This window comes from Hemitrygon akajei, chromosome 6 (genome assembly GCF_048418815.1).
Source record: "Hemitrygon akajei chromosome 6, sHemAka1.3, whole genome shotgun sequence".
Classification (NCBI taxonomy): domain Eukaryota; kingdom Metazoa; phylum Chordata; class Chondrichthyes; order Myliobatiformes; family Dasyatidae; genus Hemitrygon; species Hemitrygon akajei.
In genome coordinates this window covers 32,618,225-32,628,048 of record NC_133129.1, presented here as the reverse complement: position 1 = coordinate 32,628,048, position 9,824 = coordinate 32,618,225, and positions in this window count along the sequence as shown.

The following is a 9,824-nucleotide window of genomic DNA, read 5'->3' as shown; positions in this document are numbered from 1 at the left end:
TGATCACATCCCACCCCAGCATACTCAGATACCCTCTCCAGCATATACTGATCTCTATCACCTCACTTAAATCTACTCTCTACAGTAGTCTAGCCCCACAGTCCTTCTGATCTACTTTCCAACATATTTGCTCTCTACCATTTCACTGTGATGCATCCCCCAAACACAGGTATACAAGACCATAAGAAGTAAGAATAGATATTGGCCTATCGAGTCTGCTCCACCATTCCATCATGGCTAATTTATTATCCCTCTCAACACCTTTCTTCTGCCTTCTACCCGGAATTTTTGACACCCTTACTAATCAAGAGCCTATCAACCTCTACTTTAAATATACGCAATGACTTAGCTTCCACAAACTATCTATGTCAATAAATTCTGCAGATTTATTACCCTCTGGCTAATGAAATTCCTCCTCATCTGTTCTAAATGGACATCTCTCTATTCTGAGGTTTTGCCCTCTGACCCTACGCTCACCATCTACAGGAAACATACTCTCCACATCCACTGTATCTGGTCCTTTCAATATTCAATAGGTTTCAATGAGACTTCCCCCTCATTCTTCTCAACTCTAGCGAGTACAGGTGCACAGCAATCAAACAGTCCTTATACTTTGACCCTTTCATTTCCCGTGAACCTCCTCTCACTCCCCAAAATGCCAGCATCTCCTTTCTTAGATTTAATTTCTTCAAAAGTTGCTCACAAGACTTCAAGTGTAGTCTGACCAATTCCTTATAAAGCCTCAGCTTCAATATATGACAAAAGGCATTATGTGTGATGTAATATATAGTACTTAATATATGATTTCTAGATAATGAACTTCATCAAAATCAATTAATTTATGAAAACAGAAAATATGTGAAATACTCAACGAATCAGGCAATTTCTGCCATGACTGCATGGCTTGTATGTATCCAGGACAGCGAGGTAGGCAGGAAAAACTCATTGCAGACACCATCCACATAGCAAACTGACTTTTCCAAATGCTCCCTTCTGGAAAGCATCATTGGGCAATTAAAACAAAAACTTCATGTCCTGTTAATAGTTTATTCCCACAGGCAGTTAATCTGATCAACCTTTCTGATCAGCCCCCATCAGTCACTGCACTGCACTGTAAACACTTTAAAGCTCTTTTTTATAATGCTGTTTACACTGTAAATACATGCTGGTGTTTATGTATTTATGCACATTTTATTCCATATCTGTGCTTTAAACTCTAACTTTTTTTTACATATTTCTTTTCTCTTTGGAATTGTTGAATGTTGTTTTTTTGTTGCATGCCATGCCAACACACCATAGCAAATTCCTAAAATGCTTGTAAATGTAAATGTTTGATCCTTGACTCCTGTGAGTGGAGCATAGTAAAGAAATATAACAAAGCATTTGTCCATTTTACCTGTTATGCTGTTTGCATTGCTTGGTCAGTTGGTAAATCAATGATGCAGTGTTAAATCTGAGCCCCACAAGTAATTAGCAGCAGCAGATGTGAAAACTGAGGTGGCTAATCATTCCACAGAGTTCAGCTGTCACTGTCTTGCTCACAGAGCTACTGACCCATTTTAATTCTGGTCAGCCCGAGTGAAACCATTGCCACGTTGAAGTTAAAAAACTTCACTTTACAGGGCAGTTTATTTTGCCGACTTAAAATCCAAAAATACTTGCAGATAAGACAAAGGAACAAATTAGGCCATTCTGCCCATCAAGTCTGCTCTGCTATTCCATCATGGCTGATTTATTATCCCTTTTAACTCCATTCTGCTGCCTTCCCTTCATAATCATTGATCACCTTACTAATTAATTTCTGCTTTAAATATACCCAATGATTTGGCTTCCACAACCATCTGTGGCAACAAATTCCACAGATTCACCACCTTCTCGTTAAAGAAATTCCTCCTCATTTCTATTCTAAAGAGATATCCTTCTATTCTGATGCTGTGCCTTCTAGTCACAGATTCCTCCTCTCTAGGAAACATCCTATCATATCCACTTTGTCGAGGCCCTTCAAAATTCAATAGGTTTCAAAAAGATCTCCCCTCATTCTAGACTGCTGCAAAGTACCGACCCAGAGCCTCAATTGCACCTCATAAATGAGCCCTTTTAATACCCTGAATCATTTTTGTGAACCTCCTCTGGACCTCTATTTAATGGAAGGAATCATAGAATCCAATTTGCCCACAGTTATCACTCCAATATCAATAGACAATAGACAGTAAGTGCAGGAGTAGGCCATTTGGCCCTTCTAGCCAGCACCACCATTCACTGTGATCATGGCTGATCATACACAATCAGTACCCCGTTCCTGCCCTCTCCCCATATCCCTTGACCCCATTATCTATAAGAGCTCTATCTAACTCTCTCTTGAATGCATCCACAGACTTGGCCTCCACTACCTTCTGGGGCAGAGCATTCCACATATCCACCACTCTCTGGGTGAAAAAGTTTTTCCGCATCTCTGCTCTAAATGGCTTGCCCCTTATTCTCAAACTGTGGCCTCTAGTTCTGGACTCACCCATCAGCGGGAACATGCTTCCTGCCTCCTGTGTGTACAATCCCTTAATAATCTTATATGTTTCAATCAGATCCCCTCTCATCCTTCTAAATTCCAGTGTATACAAGCCCAGTCGCTCCAATCTTTCAACATATGACAGTCCCGCCATTCCGGGAACTAACCTTGTGAAACTACGCTGCACTCCCTCAATAGCAAGAATGTCCTTCCTCAAATTTGGAGACCAAAACTGCACACAATACTCCAGGTGGGGTCTCATCAGGGCCCTGTGCTGCTGCAGAAGGACCTCTTTACTCCTATACTCAATTCCTCTTGTTATAAAGGCCAGCATGCCATTAGCTTTCTTCACTGCCTGCTGTACCTGCATGCTTGCTTTCATTGACTGATGTACAAGAACACCTAGATCTCGTTGTACTTCCCCTTTTCCTAACTTGACTCCATTTAGATAGTATTCATATCGATGGCAAATTGATCTGTTGCTTAAAAGCTGACTTATTAGCCAAGACGCCAGGGAGAACTCATCTACTTAAGATTCTCTGGGACCTTTTGGATCCATTGTTAGAAAACATTTGGGACTTTGGCTTAGATTCCTTTCAAAATATAACATCTCCAACAGAGCAGTTCTGCCCCAGTCAAAATATCGAGAATACCTGTGCAGCTTTGCTTCAATTGGCAGTCATTTTATTCTGTAAATTTAAGTCTGCTATCACCATTGACATCTCAGGGTTAGGTTAATGAATATGACATCTTATGGATGCTATATTCCAGGTACTTGTTTTGGACTAGTTTACAAGTTTTGGTTTAAAGGTACTTGGTGGGTCAATATTACAGAATATATACCAACAACTAATAACAGAGGAATTCTCATCTCCATTCTGAACATCAGTTTGGCATGGTAACATGCCAGTTCGTGCAAAACTTTACAGTGCCAGCAACCATTCAATTCCTGTTGCTGTCTGTAAGGAGTTTGTACGTTCTCCTCATGAAAGTGGGTTTCCTCCTGGTCCTCTAGTATCCTTCCCCAATTCCAAAGATGTACGGGTTACGGTAATTAAGTTGTGGGCATACTATGTTGGCGCCAGAAGCGTGGTGATAGTTGTGGGCTACACCCAGCACACCCTTAGACCATGTTTGTCACGGATGCACAACAACGCATTTCACCATGTTTCTATGTACAGTACACGTTACAAGTAATCAACATTATTTTAATCATTATCATCCTACCACCCCACCAGCCTCCATGTCCAGCACATAATTTTCTGTAACTTCTGCCATCTTCAAAAGGATCCCACCACCAAGCGCGTCTTTCACTCTCCCCTCTTTCTGTTTTCCGCAGGGATTGCACCCTACGCGGCTCCCTTTCCCATTCATCCCTCCCCACTGATCTCCTTCCTGGCACTTATCCTTGCAAGCAGAACAAGTGCCACACCTGCCCCTACACCTCTTCCCCCACTATCATTCAGGGCCCCCAAACAGCCCATCCAAGTGAGGTGACACTTCACCTGTGAGTCTGCTGGAGTCATCTACTGTGTCTGGTGCACCTGGTGTGGCCTCTTGTATGTTGTTGAGACCCGACGTAGATTAGGAGACCACTTCGCCAAGCACCTTTTTCTGCCAGAAAAAAAGCAAGATCTCCTCGTGACCAACACATTTTAGTTCCACTTCCCATTCCCATTCCAACATGTCAGTCCATGGCCTCCTCTACTGTCGCAATGAGGCCACACTGTTTGGAGGAGCAGCACCTTGTATTCTGTCTGAGTAACCTCCAACCTGGTGGCATGAACATCGACTTCTTGAATTTCCAGTAATGGGCACCACCCCCCTTCTCTATTCCACATCCCCTTTTCCCTCCTTCACCTTATCTTCTTGCTTGCCCATCGCCTCCCTCTGGTTCTCCTCCCCCTATTTCTTTCTTCCATGGTCTTCTGCCCTTTCCTATTAGATTCCCCCTTCTCCTGCCAATATTTCTTTCACCAATCAACCTTCCAGCTCTTTACTTCACCCCTTCCCCTTCCCAATTTCACCTATCAGCTTGTGTTTATTCCTCTCCTTCCCCAGCTTCTAGCTCTGACTTCTTGCCGTTTTCTCCAGTCCTGCTGAAGGGTCTTGGCCCAAAACCTTTCGGCTTTACACTTTTCCATAGATGCTGCCTGGCCTGCTGAGTTCCTCCAGCATCTTGTGCTTGGATGTCCAGCATCTGCAGGTTTTCTCTTGTTTTGAACAACTATCTCCCTTTTGTGGGTAATCATGGATTTAGGTCTAGTATTCATTATTTGTGGAGCTAGAGATTTAACTTGTGAACAGGTCTAGTTGTATTTCTCTTTCGGCCTTTCACCCATACACTCAACCTACTGGAAACTCTTCCTCCACACCTGCCATCTGTTCACACCACCTCCCTTATTTGATTCTATTCTCCACTTTCCTTTGCTATCAGATTCCCCCATCTGGTTCCAAACAATACCTCCCAGCCTCCGCCACTATGGACACTCTTCCCTCCTCCAACTGCCTATCATCTCTCCTCACATAGAGATCCACCTACTGCTTGTCAACTCTTCCTCTTCCCCTCACATCTTTATACTAACTATCTCCCCTCTATCTTTCCAGTCCTGATCCATTTCCCTCCTTTTGTCTGATTCAAGGTTCTTCAGCAGTTTGTCTTTTGCTCCAGATTTCAGCATCATCAGTCTGTTTTGTCTCTACCTATATTTCTTCAAATAATGTACTAATGATTATTATGTATAAATAACCTTTATGGAAAATTGCAGATCTTTGCTTCTCTGATATTTTCTATAACTTTTATGATATCTCTAATTCTGATAATTGCTTATCTCTTCTGGCAAGATGGTAGTACACTCAGATGCAATGGCCTCCACAGGGCAACCAAAGTTGTTATTGTCTTTTTTAAACATCCTTTTTACTATCATAAGACACTGCTGGACATTAAGAATTTCAAGTGCTGCAGGTCTACCCCAGCGGCGAGTTGCTCATTGGCAGGGGAGATGATCTTGGTGCAGACTGTGTTGCTGTCCGCTACAGAGAGGCGCCAAAGAGTCAGTGTGCGAATGCAGTGTGCAGTCTAACAGTGCGTGATTGTCTTAGTCATTTTTCTTGTCATTGCAAGACCCTGTTGGACATTGGTAATGTGGATTGCTTCAGGTCCGGTTCACGGGATTACTAGCAGGACCAGTAGTGGGAGAGCTGCATGACCTTGGTTGAGGCATGGACTAGGTCTCTGCCGCAGTGTCACCCGTTTGTTGCCACCCAGGAGAGAGGCATCGGAGTAATACCAAGAGGCGGTGTGGCGGGGCATCCATGCTAGTATCTGTGCTGCCCTCTATTGTTCACTCAGTGGAAGACAAGCTGGATTGCTTTCATCTGCAGACTGCTGCAGGCTTGCTCTTGCTGACAACATGGACTCAGAGACCTGTGGTATATCATTTTTGTTTATGTGTGACTGTATGTTTACTGCTATCTGATATGTGCCTTGCACTTGTTATGACTGTTGGTGTTGTGCTTTGCACCTTGACCCCAGAAGAACACTGTTTCATTTCCCTGTATCTATGGTATACATGTATGCCTGAATGTCAATTGAACTTGAAATTAAACTACAATATATACAACAAAGGACAATTAAATTCATGATCACTTAAATCAACATAAGAATCATTAAGGATTCACTTAATGAAGAGCTTCCTGAGGTTGGTTTTGGTGCGTACTGTTACGTCCGTGGCCCCCTCCTTTTTGAGAATCACAAGATCACCATTAAGTCAGTTCAGGAGACCCAGGAAATGAGAGAAAGACATGCAGAATCCACAAAGAGTTTGGAATGTGTCCTGGCCTCCGAAAGGCGGAACCATTGATAACGGCTATTGTCTCTCGGAGACGGGATTGTGTATTGAATACTGTACGATGCATCGAAGCCCCCAGGCAATGAACCGGGGGGGGGGGGGGGGGTTGGTGGAGGGATTGCATCATCCCAACCTGATTGACATCTGAGACCGTGTGAGTCAGGATAAAAGAGGGTCTGGGGAACAGCCCCTTCAGACGCACCAGAAGAAATGCTAGAACTCCTGTAACAGCGTAATAGCGAAAGCCGGTAGAAACAGCCCACGTGCGTCCTTTTCCATTTGCCTCGGAATTGGTGGGTCTTGCCATGGAAGAACGGTTTTAGCTAACAACAAAGGAAAATTCAGCCCCCACCGACTCTCGAAGGATTGACCTCATAAAAGGAATGGGCAAGTTTAACTCTCTCTCTTGACTCCAACCAAAGGCTGCAGCCTCCAGCTTGAATGAACTAAAGTGACTTTTATATTTCCATCGGACAATACATTATCCCCTAGTCAAGGAGAGCTATTTCTTATTATTATTATACCCGCGCTTTTTGATTTAGTATTGACGACGTATATTATATGTATGTTTGCATTGATATTATTTTTGTGTATTTTTATCAATAAATACCGTTAAAAATAGTACCATCAGACTTCAATGGACCTCTCTATCTTTGCTGGTAAGTGACCCAGTTACAGGGTACGTAACAGTACTGTATTACTTATTGTTAAGAAGTTACCTGGATCTGCTTCAAGTTTGCCAGCCACCTCAACAGGTCAACAGCAGATGTGATTTTTCTGGCTCTTTATCTGCTCTGGATAATCTGGACAACAGGAATACATATGGTTCATCAATTACACCTTGGTGTTTAAAACAGTCTTTCCATCCAAACGTCATCAAGCTTCAAGACCTGGGCCTCTCTATTTCTCTCTGTGACTGGATCCTCATCTTCCTCATCAGCAGACCTCAGTCATTAAAGATTGGTGACAATATCATCTTCTCACTGGCCAATAACACCTTAATACTGCATGTTTTGTCCCCTCCTCTACTCAGTACACAAGGAAGCACAGCTTCAATACCATGTACAAATTCACTGATGACAGCACTGTTGCTGGACAAATCACAGGTGGTAATGAGTCAGTGTACAGGAACATAAGACATCTGGCTGAGTGATGCTGCAACACCAATCTCTCACTCAGTAACTATAAAACAAAAGAACTGACTGTTGATTACAGGAGTGGAAGAGAAGGCAAACATGTGCCTGTCTACATCAGTGGATTGGTGGTGGAGAGGGTAAGCAGCTTTAAATTCCTGAGGGTGAACATACCAGACGACCTGTCCAGGGCCCAACACATACAAAGTATTCAGCCCCTTTGGAAGTTTTCATGTTTTATTGTTTTACAACATTGAATCACAGTGGAGTTAGTTTGGCTTTTCTTAACACAGATCAACAGAAAAGGCTCTTTGACTTAAAATGAAAACAGATTTCGACAAAGTGATCTAAATTAATTACAAATATAAAACACAAAATAATTGAATACTAAGTATTCACCCCCTTTTATTTGACACACCAAATAACTGGTGTAGTTAATTGGTTTTAGAATTCATATAATTAGTTAAATAGAGATCACCATGTGCTGTCAAGGCATTTTTTAATTGATTGCAGTAAAAATGCACCAGTTTCTGGAAGGTCCAACTACTGGTGAGTCAGTATCCTGGCAAAAACTACATCATTATGATAAAAGAACACTCCAAGCAACTCCACAAAAAGGTTATTGAAAAGCACAAGTCAGGAGAAACTTGCAAGTCATTGAATATCCCTTGGAATACAGTTAAGTCATACATCAAGAAATGGAAAGAATATGGCACAGCTATAAATCTGACTAGAGCAGGCTGACCTCAAAAACTGAGTGACCGCAAGAAGGGGACTAGTGGGAGGGGGGGGGGGCACCAAGAGACCTATGACAACTCTAGAAGAGTTACAAGCTTCAATGTCTGAGATGGGAGAGGCTGCACAAACAACAACCTCTTCCCGGGTGCTTCACCAGTCACAGCTTTATGGGAGAATGGCAAAGAGAAAGACACTATTAAAAAGAACTCCCATGAAATCCTGGCTAGAGTTTGCCAGAAGGCATGTGTAAGACTGTGAAGTCAGCTGGAAGAAGGTTTATGGTTTGATGAAACCAAAATTGAGCTTTTTGGCCATCAAACTAAACTCCATGTTTGGCGTAAACCAAACACTGCACATCATCAAAACACACCATCACTACCTTGAAGCATGGTGGTGGCTGCATCATGCTGTGGGGATGCTTCATTGCAGCAGGCTCTGGAAAGCTTCTGAAGGTAGAGGGTAAAATAAATGCAGCAAAATACAGGGAAATCCTGGAGGAAAACCTAATACAGTGTGCAAGGGAACTGTGACTTGGGAGAAGATTTGTTATGCAATGACCCCAAGTGTAATGCCAAAGCTACACAAGAATGGCTTAAAAACAAAGTTAATGTCCTGGACTAGCCAAGTCAGAGCCCAGATCTTAATCCAATTGAGAATTTGCGGCTGGACTTTAAAAGAGCTGTTTCTCTCACAATCCCCATGCAATCTGATAGAGCTTGAGCAGTTTTATAAAGAATGGGGAAAAATTGCAGTGTCCAGATGTGCAAAGCTGATAGAGACCTATCCACACAGACTCAAGGCTGCAATTGCTGCCAAAGGTGCATTTGCTAAATACTGACTTGAAGGGGATGAATACTGTATAATCAATTATTTAGTGTTTTATATTTGTAATTAATTTAGATCACTTTGTAGAGATTTGTTTTCACTTTGACATGAAAGAGTAATTTTCTATTGATCAGTATCGAAAAAAGCTACATTAAATCCACTGTGACTAAATGTTGTAAAACAATAAATCATAAAACCTTCTAAGGGGGTGAATACTTCTTATAGGCACAGTAGATGCCTTCGTAAGGAAGACTCGGCAGAATCTTTACTTCCTTTGATGGTTAAAGAGGTTTGGTTTGTCACTGAACAGTCTAAAATAAAACTTCTACAGTTGCTTGTTGTAAGCATCCTAACTGGTTACATCATGATTTGGTATAATGATTCAGATGCATGAAAATGAAAGAGACGATTCACCTTAATATATCAAGGGCTCATCTTCCACACCATTGTTGTTATTTTCATTAGAGATTCCCACCATCTAGGCCATACCATCTTCTTGCAGCTACCATTGGGCAAGAGGTACAGAAACCCCACACAAATAGGTTCAAGCACAGCTACTCCCATTCAACTATTTGATTCTTGAATCAACCTGCAAAACCCAAATCATTACCTTAGTATAGCCACACCATGACCACTTTGCACTACCTTAGACCTTTTTTGTTCTAATTGTGTTGTTTTTTAAACTCAAATGTTCAATTTGTTTTTCTTTTGTATGTTGTGCTTCTGGTGCTATGTGCCTTGGATGCTGCGGCAAGTAAGTTTTTCATTGCACTC